Raw genomic sequence first — 15680 nt, 5'->3', positions numbered from 1 at the left:
TTCATAACATCCTTCCCAGAACAGGGATATTCGAACTGAAAGCAGAATTCCTGAAATGGCTTAATCAATGTCCTGTGAAGCCACAATATGACTTCCCAGCTTCCGTATTCAATGCATTGACTAATAAATATAAGCATACCATACACCACCTTCACTAGTCTGCCTACCTGCGACTCTACTTTCAAGGAACAATGAACCTGAACTCCAATGTCTCTTTGTTCAGCAACACTCCCCAGGACTTTACCATTAAGTGCATAAGTCCTGTCCTGATTTGCCTTTCCAAAATACAATAGCTCACATTTATCTAAATTGAACTCAGTCTGCCATTTTTCGTTCCAATGGCCCATCTGAACAAGATCCTGTTGTATTCTGAACTAACTTTCTACACTGCCCACTACACCTCCAATTTTAGTGCCTTCTGACCATATCTCATATATGCACATCCAAGTCATTTATTGAAGGCCCCAATATCCATTGCTGCAGCACACTGCTGCTCACAGGCCTCCAGTCCACAAAGCAACCCTACATCACCACTCTGTCTCCTACCTTCAAGCCAGTTTTGTATCTAAATGGCTCGTTCTCCCAGCATTCCATGTTATCTAACCTTGCTAACCAGTCTGCTTTGTGGAACCCTGTTCAATTCCCATGGAGACAACGTTCACAGGCTGCCATCATCAATTGTCTTTGTCACTTCTTCAAGAAACAAAACACACTCAAGTTAGTGAGACCCGATTTTGCACAAACAAAGCCACTTTAACTCTCCCTAATCATTTCCAAATACACGTATATCCTGCCCTTTAGAATCCCTTCCAACAACCTTGCCTGCCACTGACTTCAGGCTCACTGTTCTCTTGTTCCATGGCCTCTCCTTACCACCTTTTTAAAAATAATGGCACCTCACCTGTCGCTATCAATGATACAAATGTCTCAGGAGAGGCCCAACAATCTTAAAGGAGGACAGAGGGGGTTAGGGAGGATATTCTAGAGGTTTGTGTCCTTGGCAGCTCCAATCGTGGAGTGATGTAGGTGGGGAATAGCTGTCAACGGAGACAATTAGTGGTTAATCGTGGGTAGTGTGTAATGGCAGGCAATGTGATAACAATGTGTGTGAGTTAAGGTTGGAGGGGTGGGGTTCAAGGGCAGTGGTGTCGGAAGTAGAGGAGATACACTGGAGGGCATTGTTGACCACATGAGAGGGGAAATTGCAGTCCTTGAAATATGGTCCATTTGGTATGTTCTGGAGTGTTCTGCCAGCTTGCATCAAGCTTCACTGGAACACTGCACCTAAGCATGAGACAGATGTTGGCCAGGGAACACACTCATGTGTTAAAGTGGCAGGCAACCGGGAGCTCAGGGTCTTTTTTGGCCTGAGAGAGAGCACAGAATGATCCAAATTGCACTTCATTTCTTTGTAGGAACTGTCAGATTTAGTCCCAATCACCCAATTCATAATGTTAACCTGTAAACTCCTTATGGACTCAAATCCTAGCACCTTTACAGGTGGAATGTTCCAAATTCTGATAACTCTGTTCATTGAGAAAAAGATGCCCTAAGATCCCTTTTAAATCTTTTCCCTCTCATCTTAAGCCTGTGCCCTCTAGTTCTGAACCCACAGAACCTGGGAAAAAGTCCCTGACTGCTCACCTTATCCAGATCCATCATGATTTTATAAACATTTAAGGTCACCTCTCAGTCTCTAACTCTCCAGGAAAATAGTCCCAACCTATTCAGCATTTCCCAATAGCTCAACGCGTCCAACCCTGGCAAAGTCCTTGCAAACCTTTTCTGAAACCTTTGAAGTTTCACAACATCATTCCTAGAACAGGGAGATTGGAACTGAAAACAGAATCCCAGAAGAGCATTAATCAATGTCCTGTACAACCACAATATGGCGTCACAACACCTGCATTCAATGCATTGACCAATAACGGGGAATGTACCAAACACTGCATTCACTACCCCGCCTACCTGTGACTCGACTTTCAAGGAACTATGAACCTGGACTCCAAGGTCTCTTTGTTCAGCAATGCTCCCCAGACCTTACCATTAAGTGCACAAGTCCTGCCCTGACTTGCCTTTCCAAAATCCAACAGCTCACATTTATCTAAATTGAACTCCATCTGCCATTCCTTGCTCCATTGGCCCATCTGATCAAGATCCTGTTGAATTCTGAACTAACCTTCTTCACTGTCCACTACATCTCCAATTTTGGTGCCTTCTGTAAACCTACTGACCATACCTTACACATTCACATCCAAGTCAATTATTTAAGGACCCAATATCGATCCTTGTAACACACTGCTGCCCACAGGCCTCTAGTCCGCAAAGCAACCGTCCATTACCACCCTCTGTATCCTACCTTCAAGCCAGTTTTGTATCCAAATGGCTTGCTCTCCCTGCATTCCATGTTATCTAACCCTGCTAACCAGTCTGCTTTGTGGAACCTTGTTGAATGTCCACATAAACAACATTCACCGCCTGGCTTCATCAATTTTCTTTGTCACTTCAAAACATTCAGTTAAGTTAGTGAGACATGATTGTGCATGTACAAAGCCACATTGACTCTCCCTAATCATTCCTTACTTTTCCTAATAGATGGATATCCTGTCCCTCAGAATCCCTTCCAACAACTTGCCTGCCACTGACTTCAGGCTCACTGTTCTCTTGTTCCATGGCCTCTCCTTACAATCTTTTAAAAATAATGGCACCTCACCTGTCGCTATCAACGATACAAATATCTCAGGAGAGGCCCAACAATCACTTCCCTAGATTTCCAAAAGGTTCTGGGATACACCTGATCAGATCCCAGGACTTTATCAACCTTGATGCCATTTAAGACACCCAGTACCACCTCCTCTGTAACATGGACACTTTTCAAGTTCTCTCTGTTTATTTCTCCAAACTCTCGAGTTTCCATATCCTTCTCCAGTAAAAAATGACATGAAATATTCACATATCTTTCCCACTCCCTGTGGTTCCATAGACAGCCTTGTTGATCTTTAAGGGGTCCTATTCTCTGGTCCAGTTAATCTTTTGTCTGTGATATATTTGTTTAATCTCTTTGGATTCTACTTAAACCAGTGCCTGAAGCTATTTCATGTCTTCTTTTTGCTCTCCTGATTTCCCTCAAGTATAAAAGCGTGATCCTGTACTCCCAATTCCTCTGCCTCTGCCATATCTGCTCCCAGGAGGAGCAATTCCACCCCAGGACATCCCAGAAAGGCCTCCTACTTCAAGGACCACAATTTCCCTCTCACTTGATCAACAATGCCCTCCAATGCGTACCCTCCACTTCCTGCACCTCCACCTTTATCCCACCACTTCAACCACAATAAGATTATAACCCTGCAATCTTCACCTTCCACCTCACTAATCTCCAGATACAGTGCATTAACCTCTGTTATTTCTGCTACCTAAAGTCTGATCCCACCACCACAAATATATTTCCCTCTCCACCCCTATCTGCGTTCCACAGAGACCATTCCCTCAGCAACATCCTTGTTAGGCCCACCCCCTCCAACCAACCCATGCTCCACACCCTTGACCCTCCCTTGCCGCCACGGGAGATGTAAAACATGCGGCCACACCTCCTTCTGACCTCTGTCTAAGACCTGAAAAGGATCTTTTCACATTAGGCAGAGATTTCTCCGCACATCCCAAAACCTCATATACTGCATCTGGACACTATGGGAAATTTAACATGGTTCATCCAACTAACCTACACATCTTTGGACTCTGGGAACAAGCTGGAACACCCGAAGGAAACCCTCACAGACACTGGGGAGAACGTGCCAACTCCAACACAGAGTGGCCCGAGGCTGGAATCAAACCCAGGTCCCTGGTGCTGAGGAAGCAGCGCTAACCACTAAGCCACAATATCTTTGGTGCTGATGTGCTGCCCCACTGATAACTCAGTCACTCACCCTGCCTCATTTTCTAAGTGGCAGTGATGATGGAGTGAAATTATCGCTAGACTGTTAATCCCGAGAACCAGATAACGTTCTGGGGACCTGGGTTTGAATCCCATCACGGCAGATGTTTGAACGTGAATTCAATAAATATCTGGAAAAATTAATTTTGTGACAACAATGAATCCATTGTCAATTGTTGGGAAATCCCATCTGGTTCACTCATGAGCTTTAGGGAAGGAAAATGCCATCCTTACCTGGTCTGGTCTGCAGGTGACTCCAGACCTATAGCAACGTGGTTGATTCTTAACTGCCCTCTGGTTAAACGAAGCAATAAATGCTGGCCGAGCCAGTGACAGCCTCATCCTGTGAATGAATAAAGAAAACAGGTCAAGTTTTGTTCCTTCTCTAGTAGGTACATCCTACAAACTGAATCTGAAATGTTCTCGTACACACTGAACAAATACCTTTCCATCCAAGCCCTTCACACTACAGCACTCCGAGGCCATGTTGGTAAAGTTAAAACCCCTTATCATTGCATCCATATTATTCTTACAGATAACTGAGGTCTCCTGGTAAAATTGTGTCTCAATTCCCCGCTGACTATTGGGACAGAGTCTATAATACAATCCCAATAAGATGGTCATCCCTTTCTTATTTCTCAGTACCACCCAAGTAACTTGCCTGGATGTACTCCCAGGAATATCCTCCCGAAGCCCAGCTGTAATGTTATCCCTAATCAAAGACGCCAGTCCCCCTGTACTGTTGCCCCCTTTCTATCGCATCTACACCCTGGAATATTAAGCTGCTAGTCCTATCCATCCCTGAGTGATGCCTCTGTAATTGCTATAATATCCCAGTGCCATGTTCAAAACCATACCCTGAGCACATCTGCCTGACCTGTCAGGCCTCTTGCACTGAAATAAATTCAGTGTAACTAGTCCGTCCCACTTTATTCTGTGGCTTGCTCTTGCCTGCCTTGACAGTCTTTTCTGAACAGTACCAGCCTCGGACATCCCTCTTTTCTCACTATCTCTTTAGGTTTGCCCCAACTCCCTCACTGGTTTAATGCCTCCCGAGTGGAACTAGCAAATCTCCCTGCTCATCAGGACCCCATGCTTTCCCCTTCCTATGCCATTGGTACCAATGTACAATGTCCTCCCACTGGCTATTCTCCCCTTTGAGAATATTCTGCACCCTCTCCGAGGCATCCTTGACCCTAGCATCATGGAGGCACCACCCCATTCTGATGTCTCACTGTCAGCTGCAGAAATGGCAGACTGTGCCCCTGACTAGAGTGTCCCCTATCACCATCGTTTGCGTGGAACTGGATATACCTTATGTTAGAGCCAGTCTCAGTTGCAGTAACTTGGCAGTCAGTGCTATATTCCCCTGAAAGTCTATTACCCCCTACATTTTCCAAAACAGTACACTTGTTTGAGCTGGGGATAACCACTGGATATTCCTGCAGTACTTGCCTACCCCTCCTAGCTTTCCTGGAGGTAACCCATGTACCTGACTGTATCTGCAGTATCCTGCAATCCTGAGACTGCCACCTATCACACCCCTGACCCCTGTCAATTCCTCACTGCCTTTAATCACTCCTCCACCAATCCATGTGATCTGATAGGATTTGCAAAAACACTTCCTGCTGACACAATCATCAGGATCATTGAAACTCTCTCTAATCTCCTACATCCGACAGAAACAGCACACCACTCTACAACAGGCCATCTCTCCGCCTTAACAATCTACAGACCAAGACAAAGGCACAGTCTTACTGCTCGAAAAATACTGCCCGAGAATAACTTAATGCTTACGCTTTATATTTTAAACATTTAAACAACAGACCGAAAGACATGAAAAAGAAACCCTCACCTTTCTCACTATTAATATAATAAAACCGTCTAAAATTGATGTTTCAAGAGACTGAAACCCACTGAGCTGATCCCGGCTGTGAGCAGCTCAGAGAGCAAGGTCTCTCTGAGGGCAGCTGTGAAATGTCACTGTTTGTTTCTCTTTTCTCCAAGCTGCATTTCCAGAGAGGTTTATACCTTCACAAGTAGTCAGCTGGGAGAGGTCACTGCTCGGTTTTATTCACTGGAGGTTGCCTTTGCTGCCCAGACCAGTATTTATTGGCCACCTTTATGTGTCTTGGAGAAATGGTGGTGAACGGCCTCCCTGAAATGCTGCAGTCCATGTACACCACAGTGATGTTTGGACAACAATCCCCCACTAGACCCACATCCCTCTCTGTCTCTGTAATCCCCCTCCGGCTTCAGAAATTGCATGTGTGTAATTTTACCTCAAATTGTACACGGAGAATGATGGAGCTTTTTTAAAAAATAATATATTGCTAAAAAGGGAGGCAATGGCCAGATGATACTTCTTGCTAGACGAGTAAAATGAGCAATCTTCCGAGGATTACGGTTAGATGGTAGCATCATGGCTGATGGTGGCATCTGATATCAATAAAATCTCGAATGAAAAGGCTAATGATGACCATGAAACTATTGTCGACTGTTAGGAAAAAACCCATCTGGTTCACTAATGCCCTTTAGGGAAGGAAACTGTCATCCTCACCCGGTCTGGCCAACATGTGACTCCAGACCCACAGCAATGTGGTTAACGACCAACTGCCCTCAGGGTAAACATCCACATCTGAGTGAATAAACAAAAAGAGATTTATATTTAAATCACAGAGGAAAGCTTTTTTAAAAACAAAATTGTGTTTTCAAACTTTAAAAAAAAATCACCTTGGTCGGATGGCACTATAGACGCTGCAATAATCAGGAAGAACATAAGGAACAAATATACAGAGAGATCTCCGATATACAGTCACAACAATAAGGTTATAGTAGTAGGTGATTACGATAGTGTGAAAGGTTTGGTTGGTAAAGAATGTGTTAAATGAGTTCAAGAAATGTTCTTTATCAATATTTAAATGTTCCTATCAGGAAGCAAGCAACACCTGACCTTTTCTTGTCTGATCAGACAGGGCAAGTGACGGAAGTGATTGGACGGGAACAGTTTGGGTGAGAGGTAATTGTGGGCACCATGGAGAAATAGTTGTGTAATCGATAACTACAGGTGAGCTGCCTGATGACTGGAGAGTGGCTAATGTTGTACCTTTGTTAAAGAAGGGATATAAGGAGCAGCCTAGGAACTGTAGACCTCAGTGGTGGGTAAGCCGCTGGAGGCGATTCAGAAGGATAGGATTTGCATGTATTTGGAGAGTTATAGGGACACTCAACATGGTTACTTAACAGGGTGTCTCACAGACTTGATTGAGATTTTTAAGGTAGTCACCAAGAAGATCGATGAGGGCAGAGTGGCAGACATTGTTTATTTGGACTTTAGTAAAGCCTTTAAAAAGGTTGTGCAGGGGAGACGAAGTTGTAAAGTTCGATCCCATGGGATTCAGCAAGAGCTTGCCAACTGGATACAAAATTAGCTTAACAATAGGAGACAGTAATAGTGGAGGGTTGTTTTTCACACGGAGGCCCGTGACCAGCAGTGTTCTCCAGGAATCGGTGCTGGGTCCATTTTTGTTTGTCATGTGTGTAGATGGTTTGAATTAGAATACACAAAGCATGGTTTGTTTGTGGGTGACATCAAAAACTGTTAAGGTAGACAGTAACAAAAGGTTATCCACGAATACAGAGGGATCCTGATCAATTGGGTGAATGGGCTGAAATGTGGCAGATGGAATTTAATTTGAATAAATGTAAGATATTATATTTTATAAAACAAAATCTCCTTTAGCCTCATTAATTAATTACACTAATTAAAAGTAAGGCCTTGAGTAGTGATGTGGAACAAAGAAACCGAGGGGTTCAGGTCTTTGCAGTTTGTGTCACATGTAGACAGGGTGGTTAAGTGGGTGTTTAGCACGCTTACCTTCATTGCTCAGACCTTTAGGTATAGGAGTTGGGACACTATCATGAGGTTATACATGATGTTGGTGAGGCCTCTTCACTGTGTTCAGTTCTGGTCCCCCTGTTAGAGGAAGGATGTCATTAAATTGAAAAAGGTTCAGAAGATGTTTCCCAGGATGTTGCCATGAACGGAGGGATTGTTTTAGAAGGAGAGGATGGATAGGCTGGGATGTCTGTCACCGGAGAGCAGGAGGTTGAGGGGTGACCTTATTAGAGGTTTATAAAATCATGGAGTGTGTAGACAAGATGAATGGCTGCATGGGAGGGGGATTCAAGACACCGGTGCATACAGTTTGAGAAGAGATGACAAAGATTTTAAAAAGACATGAGTTTTTCTATTTTTGCACTTATTGGTTGAACTCCCAGAGGAAGTGGTAGCTGTGAACACAATTACAATACTTAAAAGATATTTGGATAAGTACATAAATAGGAAATATTTGGAGGGATATAGGCCAAGCAGAGGCAGGTGTGATTAGTTTAATTGGAATTATAGTCGACATGGATTGGTTAGACCACAGGGTCCATTTCCATGATATATAACTTTGAAACTCTAACTCTCGGTGTCTTCGTGTTCACAACTCTCCCTATCACGGTCACCTCATGAACCTTCACAACTCTTCCTTATCTCTGCTATCATAAGCATCTCTGTAACATCCTCCAATCACACAATCCTCCCTATCTCTGTAATCTCGATCCCCACAAATCTCTCTGCTAAGTGCCTTTCTGTAATTCCAGCCTTGAGGATAGCCCATTTTTAACTCAGATTCCTGCACCCTGAGCTCCAGAATTTCCTACTAAACCTCTCTGCTCATTTGCCTCCCCAAAACATTAACCAATCATCTATCATCTATTCTAATATCAAAAAGGTATGAGATGATCGCAGTGGGTCTGTGTGCTTGATGACCAATATGGAGAAGATGGGGGCATTGTGTTCAACAGTTTTATACCAGAGACTCTGACCCCATTTTATTCCGTGTTTCTCAGTGATTCCCTCTTTTTGAAGCAGACATGAGTGAGAAGCAGTGGAGAATGTAAATGATACATGGTCTGCATAGTGAGAGGATTCCACCACCACTGGCTGTTTACCCTCCAGCTCCACAATGTCCAATAACCTATCCATGCTATCGCGGATCCTGGCACCAGGGAGGTAACATACTATCCTGGATTCATGTCTGTGGCCACAGAAGTGCCTATCTGTACCTCTGACTATTGAATCCCCGTTACTCTCTTTCCTCCGTTCGGTGCAGAATCCGAAGCGGGATACAGTATCTGTTTGATAATGGGATGATCACTGGGAACTCCTGCATTTCCTTCCTGAGCCTTTTACTTGATCTGATAGTCATCCATTCCCTTTCCTAACTCACTGAACGTGCTGTCCATAACATCCTCAGTATTGCAGATGCTCCACAGTGAGTCCACTCACAGCTTCAGATCTGAAAAGCAGTTTCCCAGTAACTGCAGATGGGCACACTTCCTGCACATATTGTCGCCAGGGACACTGGAAGCATCCCTTATTTCCCACATTGTGCAAGAGGAGAACACCGCGGATCTGAGGTCTCCTGTAACAATGTCTCTCTAGATTCAGCTAGTTCTCCCATCGCGAGAACTTAAATGAGCTAGCAACCTTTCTTCACTTCAAGCATGTCCATTATAATCTAAATCCCCGACCTTTACTTAAGCTGACATGTTATACTTTAAAACCTGTTACAAAATATTCAGCAGGTATCTCATAAAAATTGGCTATTCCCATTGGGAGCATATGAATTTCTGAACGGCCTGAACTAAACCTGAGTTTCAGCATCACCTTCTCCCTGTCTCACCTCACAGTTTTCACCCAATTCCAAAACACACTCACTGAGCCAAGCAGCACTCTCAGTGCAGCCCTGTCATTTTCAGTTGTCAGAATCTGGAACATTCCACCTGAAAAGATGCTGGAATTTTAGTTCATAAGGAATTTGAGTCCATAAGGAATTTTAGTGGGTAGTTTGCAGAGAACTGAAAATAAGGAGTTTACAGGTTAACATTACGAAGTGGGTGATTGGGGGACTAAATCTGACAGTTGCTGCAAAGAGATGAGGTGCAATTTGGATAAATCTGTGCTCCCTCTCAGGGCAATATCTCCTTCCTCAGCTGCAGGGCCCAGAACAGAGCACACACCCAAAGGGTGATCCAGCCACAAATTTGTCCATCTCTCTGATTTTTGCTTGACAAAAGTATTGAAGATATTTTCTCACAGACAGAACAGACAAACCTTTCTGTTTTCACAGTTAAATGCCAATTATATTCAGGTCCTGATGTCTCTGCTGACTGTAAAAACCTGTTTCTGAGATCCCAGTCTCAATTAATATCCCATAAAATGAATTCACACAACAACACTCACAGTCAGTGCAGGATGAATAGTAAAGACAAATATTTATCTTGCACCTAACCTACACATCTCTGAAAACTCTGGGCAATTTAGCTCCCAGTGCAATGGCAAAGGAGATAGGGGTTAAAGAGTGAATAATAGGTGGGGACAGAGCCCAAAGGAACATTTGGAAAGAAAAAGGACTGGATAGCGATCTGGCTGGGAGTGCGCATAGCTGTTAATGGAGGGAACAGGAACTGGTGTCTGGCAGCATCTCAGTGGATGGGATGGAAATGGTGGCTGATGTACATTCTGCCGCAAAAAAGACCCTGAGCTTCCAGTTGCCTGCCACTTCAACACACGAGCCTGTTCCCTGGCCAACATCCCTGTCTCATACTTACTGCAATGTTCCAGTGAAGCTTGATACAAACTGGCAGAACACTCCAGAACATACCAAATGGATCCATATTTCAATTACAGCAATTTCCCCTCCCATGTGGTCAACAATACCCTCCACCGTATCTCCTCTACTTCCCACACCTCCACCCTTGAACCCAACTCCTTCAACTGCAACAAGGATAGAATCCCCCAAGTCCTCACATTCCACCTAGGTACAACACATCATCCTCCACCATTTCCACCACCTACAATCAGACCCCATCAGAGATATATTTCCCTCCCCAGTCCTTTCAGCATTCATCGGAGACCATTCTCTCTGTGACTTCCTTGTTCGATCCACGCTCCCCACGAACCCATCCTCCACTCCCAGGCACCTTCGCTCGCCATTGCAAGAGGTGGAAAACCTGTGCCCACACCTTCCCCTCACCTCCATCCAAGACACCAAAGGATCCTTCCACATTCAGCAGAGATAGTTCTTACATTCAAACACCTCACCTATTGAGTCCTTTGCTCTCGATGTGGTCTCCTCTACAGTGGGGAGACAGGATGCCAACTTGCGGAATATTTCAGGGAACATTTCTGGAACACATGTACCAACCAACCCCACTGCCCTGTGGCCGACACAATCAACGGACCCTCCCACTCCGCCAAGGACATGCAGGTTCTGGGCTGCCTCCATCGCCAAATCAAGCCACCCGAAGCTTGGAGGAATAACACCTCATCGTCCGCCTTGGGACCCTTCAACCACACAGCATCAATGTTTCCTCATCTCCCCTCACCCCACCTTATCCTAGCTCAAACCCTCCAACTCGGCACTGGCCTCTTGAACTGACCCACCTGTCCATCTTCCTTCTCCATTATCCACTCCACCGTCTCACCATTACCTCCCACCTGCATCTACCTATTGCCTTCCTAGATCCCTTCCCCCCCAGCCCTACACACCCCCTCCTATTTATCTCTCAGCACTCTTTCCCACACCGCACATTCCTGATGAAGGGCATATACTAAAACGGCAATTCTCCAGCTACTTGGATGCTGCCTGACCTGCTGTGCATTTCCAGTGCCACATGTTAACGAAGCTGGAAGAACAAAACCTCATCACTCACTCGGGGACCCTTCAGCCCTTTGGCCTCAATATCAAATTCAATAATTTTAGATCCTGAACTCTCCCACGTCCTAGCATCCTAGCCCCCTACACCCCACACACCAGGCCTTGTTATTACATAGCCTGCTATTACACACTATCTGTGATTAGCCACCAACAGTCCCCATGAACAGCTATTCACTCTCCCCCAGCCAGATCGATATACACTCCTTTGTCCAATGTCTCCTATCTCTCTCTTTGCACTCTATTCCCAATCATTTACTCTTTTACCTATACCTTCTGCATATAAACCAACATTTTTCCCTCAGTCACATCAGTTCTGAGGAAGGTTCATAGGTTCAGAAATGTTAACTCTGACTTGTCTTCACAGATGCTGCCAGACCTGCTGAGCTTTTCCAGCACTTTCTGGTTGTTGTTTATCATTTCCATCATCCACAATTTTTTCTGGTTTTTATTTAGCGGGAGCTTGTAATTCATGTCAAGCAGCCTACACCGTGTGTTTATAAACCGCCCCAGTACCCACAAACTCCATTTTTCTCCCAGTCTATGCCACTCCCTTCACACTCACTGAGTCCCCCCTCACAGTGACACTGCGCCTGCACAGCTCATGGTCACGTGCTGGCCTGCTGGCCACACCCCTCATTCACTTCTATTGGCTGGAGGATCACGCCAACTCTCCTATTGGTCTGCAGCTGCTGTCAATCACCTGGGCCCCATTGTGTCATGTTGGTGGGATCCTCCCATAAGTGTTGGAGGCTGAAGGGTGACCTCATTGAGTTTTATAAAATCATGAGGGGCATGAATGGGATAAATAGACAGGTCCAGAACGAGAGGTTTAAGTTGACAGGGAAAATATTTAAAAGGGACCTAACGGGCTTCTGTCAATCAGAGGTTGCTACATGCATTGAATTTTCGGTCAGGACACGTGGTGGAGCCTGGTACAATTACCCCATCTGAATGGGTATATGAATAGAAAGGGTATAGAGGGATATATGCCAAGTGCTGGCAAATAGGACTTGATTAGGTTAAGACATCTGGTCAGCATGGACGAGTTTGACAGAAGGGTCTGTTTCTGTGCAGTACATCTCTATGGCTCGATGGCTCTGCGGTGGGATGAGCTTCATCATTCACAGCGAATGGGGCATTATCACAGGGTATAGGGGCTGGGGGCTAGTCAGCCTATTGGGGCTGTACTCTCTCCCTCTGCAGATGCTGCAAATCTGTCCCAACTCCCCTCCCAACTGTCCATAGCCTTCCAAATCTTTCCTTAAAAAGTTGAATTCCACATTTGTTTTGACACTAACTGTTGAATCTGCATTCAGCTCTTGTTCAAACTGTTCCAGATGCTCAGAACTGACTCAGTAAAATAATCTTCTCATTTTTACCTTGCATTATTTGCCAGTTACATGAATGCAGTTACTAAAAATTGTGACAAACTTTCTACTTTCCCTCTCTGTCAACTAAATATCCTGGAGACAAATCTGCTCCTGGTCGAAATCACGACAGGGGGAGGTTGAATAGGCTGGGGCTGTTTTCCCTGGCGTGTCGGAGGCTGAGGAGTGACCTCACAGAGAAACATAAAATCATGAACGGCATGGACAGGATAAATAAGATAAATAGACAAAGTCTCCTCCCTGGAGTGGGGGCTTCCAGAACTAGAGGGCATAGGTTTAGGGTGGAGGGGAAAGATATAAAAGAGACCTGAGGGGCAACGTTTACACACAGAGGGTGGTACGTGTGTGGAATGAGTGGCCAGAGGAAGTGGTGGAGGCGAGTACAATTGTAACATTCATAGGTATATGAATAGGAAAGATTTGGGGGGATATGGGCCAGGTGCTGGCAGGTGGGACTAGATTGGGCTGGAATATCTGGTTGGCATGGATGGGTTGGACCGAAGGGTCTGTTTCTGTGCTGTATGTCTCTGTGATGAATTTTATCCAAATAGCTAGTTCTCTCCGTATTCTATGATGTTGAACTTGCTAACCAGTCTGTTGTTATGTGGAACATTGTGTCTTCCTGAAGTCCGAGTTAACGATGTCCATGCACAAAGCCATGCTGATTCTCCCCAATTATTTGCCTTTCCAATGACATGCAAATCCTGTCCCTTAGAATCCCTTCCAACAACTTGCCTGCCACTGACTACAGGCTCACCGGTCTATAGTTCCCTGGCTTTTCCTTACCACCTTTCTCAAATAATGGCACACATCTTCCAGCACCTCACCTGTGGTTATTGATGACACAAATATCTCAGGGAGGGGCCCAACAATCACTTCCCTAGCTTCCCACAAATTTCTGGGATACATCTGATCAGGTCCCAGGGATTTATCCACCTTTATCCATTTTAAGACATTCAGGGTATCCTCCTCTGTAACATGGACACTTGCCAAGTTATCACTATTTATTTGTGCAAATTCTCTAGCTTCCACATCGTTTTTCAGTAAAAACCAATGTGTAATATTCATATAGAATCTTTCCAAACTCCTGGGGTTCCATAGTCAGTCTTGTTGGTCTTTGAGGGTCCCTATTCTCTGCCTGGTCACTCTTTGCCCTTAGTGTATTTCTAGAATCTATTTGGATTCTCCTTAAACCTATTTCCCAAAGCCATCGCTTGTCCCCTTTTTGCCCTCCTGGTTTCCCTCAAGTATTCTCCTACTGTCTCTATACTCCTCCAGGGATCCACTCAAACCCAGCTGTCTGTACCTGCCATATCCCTCCTTCATTTTCTTGACCAGAGCCTCAATTTCTCTCGACAGGCAGCATTCTCTACGCTTCCCAGCCTTGGCCTTAACAGGAATATACTGTCTGTGTACTCTCATTGTCTCATTTTTACAGGTCTATGGAGGCAATGGCAGATGTGGACAGAGAATCAATCATTCTCAGTAAAGAGGAAGTGTTGGGAAAGGTAACAGCCTAAAGGTAAAAGGGGCGCCTGGCCGTGATGGAATGCATCCCAGGGGCAAAAAGAGATGGCCGGGAAAATAGCAAATGTGTTCATGATAATTCGCGAAAATTTGCTGGACTCTGGGACGTATCTGACAGATTGGAAAGCTGCAAATGTGATGCCACTATTTAAAAAAAAAAACACCCATTAGTTTAACTTCTGTAGTGGGGAAAATGCTTGAACCTCTCAAGGAAGTAGTAGCGAGTTATCTGGGTAGAAACTATCCCATTGAGCAGACACAGCATGGATTCATGAAAGGCAGCTCATGTTTAACACATTTACATGAACTATTTGAGGACATCACAAATACGTTGGACAAGGGGGACCCGGTGGATGTGGTGTATCTGGATTTCCAGAAAGTAATCGACAAGTTGCCACATGAAAGGCTGCTGTATAAGATAAAGGCTGCACGGCATTATGGGTAATGTATTAGCAGGGATACAGGATGGGTTAACCAACAAAAAGTAAAGAATGGGGATAAATGTGAGTTTGGATTAGTGTTGGCACTACAACTGTTTACAATTTACACAAATGTTTTGGAGTTGAGGACCAAGTGTACGGTGTCAGAGTTCAGATTTGATACAAAGATGAGGTAGAGCAATGTGTGCAGAGGCCACCGTAAGTCTGCACAGGGATACAGATAGGTTACGTGAGTGGGTAAGGATCTGGCAGATGGAGGACAATGTTGGGAAATGTGAGGTCATCCATTTTGGTCGAACTAACAGCAAACTGGATGATGAAATAGTGAAAACCTTCAGCATGCTGCTGTGCAGAGGGATCTGGGTGTCCTTGTGCATGAATCACAGGAAGTTGGTTTGCAGGTGCAGCAGGTAATTAAGGCAGTGAACGGAATATTGTCCTTCATTGCTAGAGGGATGGTTATGCTGCAGCTGTACAGGCCACACCTGGAGTACTGGGTACAGGTTTGGTCTCCTTACTTCAGCAAAGATGTACTAGCACTGGAGGGGGTGCAGAGGAGGGTCACAAGTTTGGGCCTGGAGTTGAGGGTTGGTCTATGTGGAGAGATTGAGAAAACTGGTTC

General features: G+C 44.8%; 1 long non-coding RNA gene across 3 annotated transcripts in view; it reads right to left on the bottom strand.

Annotated features, from left to right (window-relative positions):
- Positions 1-15680, bottom strand: part of LOC148138523 (uncharacterized) — a 49841-nt gene that overhangs the window by 22978 nt on the left and 11183 nt on the right. The window contains exon 6 of one of the 3 annotated variants that reach the window (XR_015753965.1): positions 4166-4274. The exons of the other annotated variants lie outside the window; for them this stretch is intronic. This is a non-coding gene — a long non-coding RNA (uncharacterized LOC148138523). The remainder of the gene's footprint in view (positions 1-4165; positions 4275-15680) is intronic. 3 annotated transcript variants of the gene reach the window in all.

Source organism: Chiloscyllium plagiosum, unplaced genomic scaffold (genome assembly GCF_037043375.1).
Source record: "Chiloscyllium plagiosum isolate Xiang-an unplaced genomic scaffold, Cpla_swu_hap1 HiC_scaffold_40, whole genome shotgun sequence".
NCBI lineage: Eukaryota > Metazoa > Chordata > Chondrichthyes > Orectolobiformes > Hemiscylliidae > Chiloscyllium > Chiloscyllium plagiosum.
This window is presented reverse-complemented; position numbering and strand designations above follow the sequence as displayed.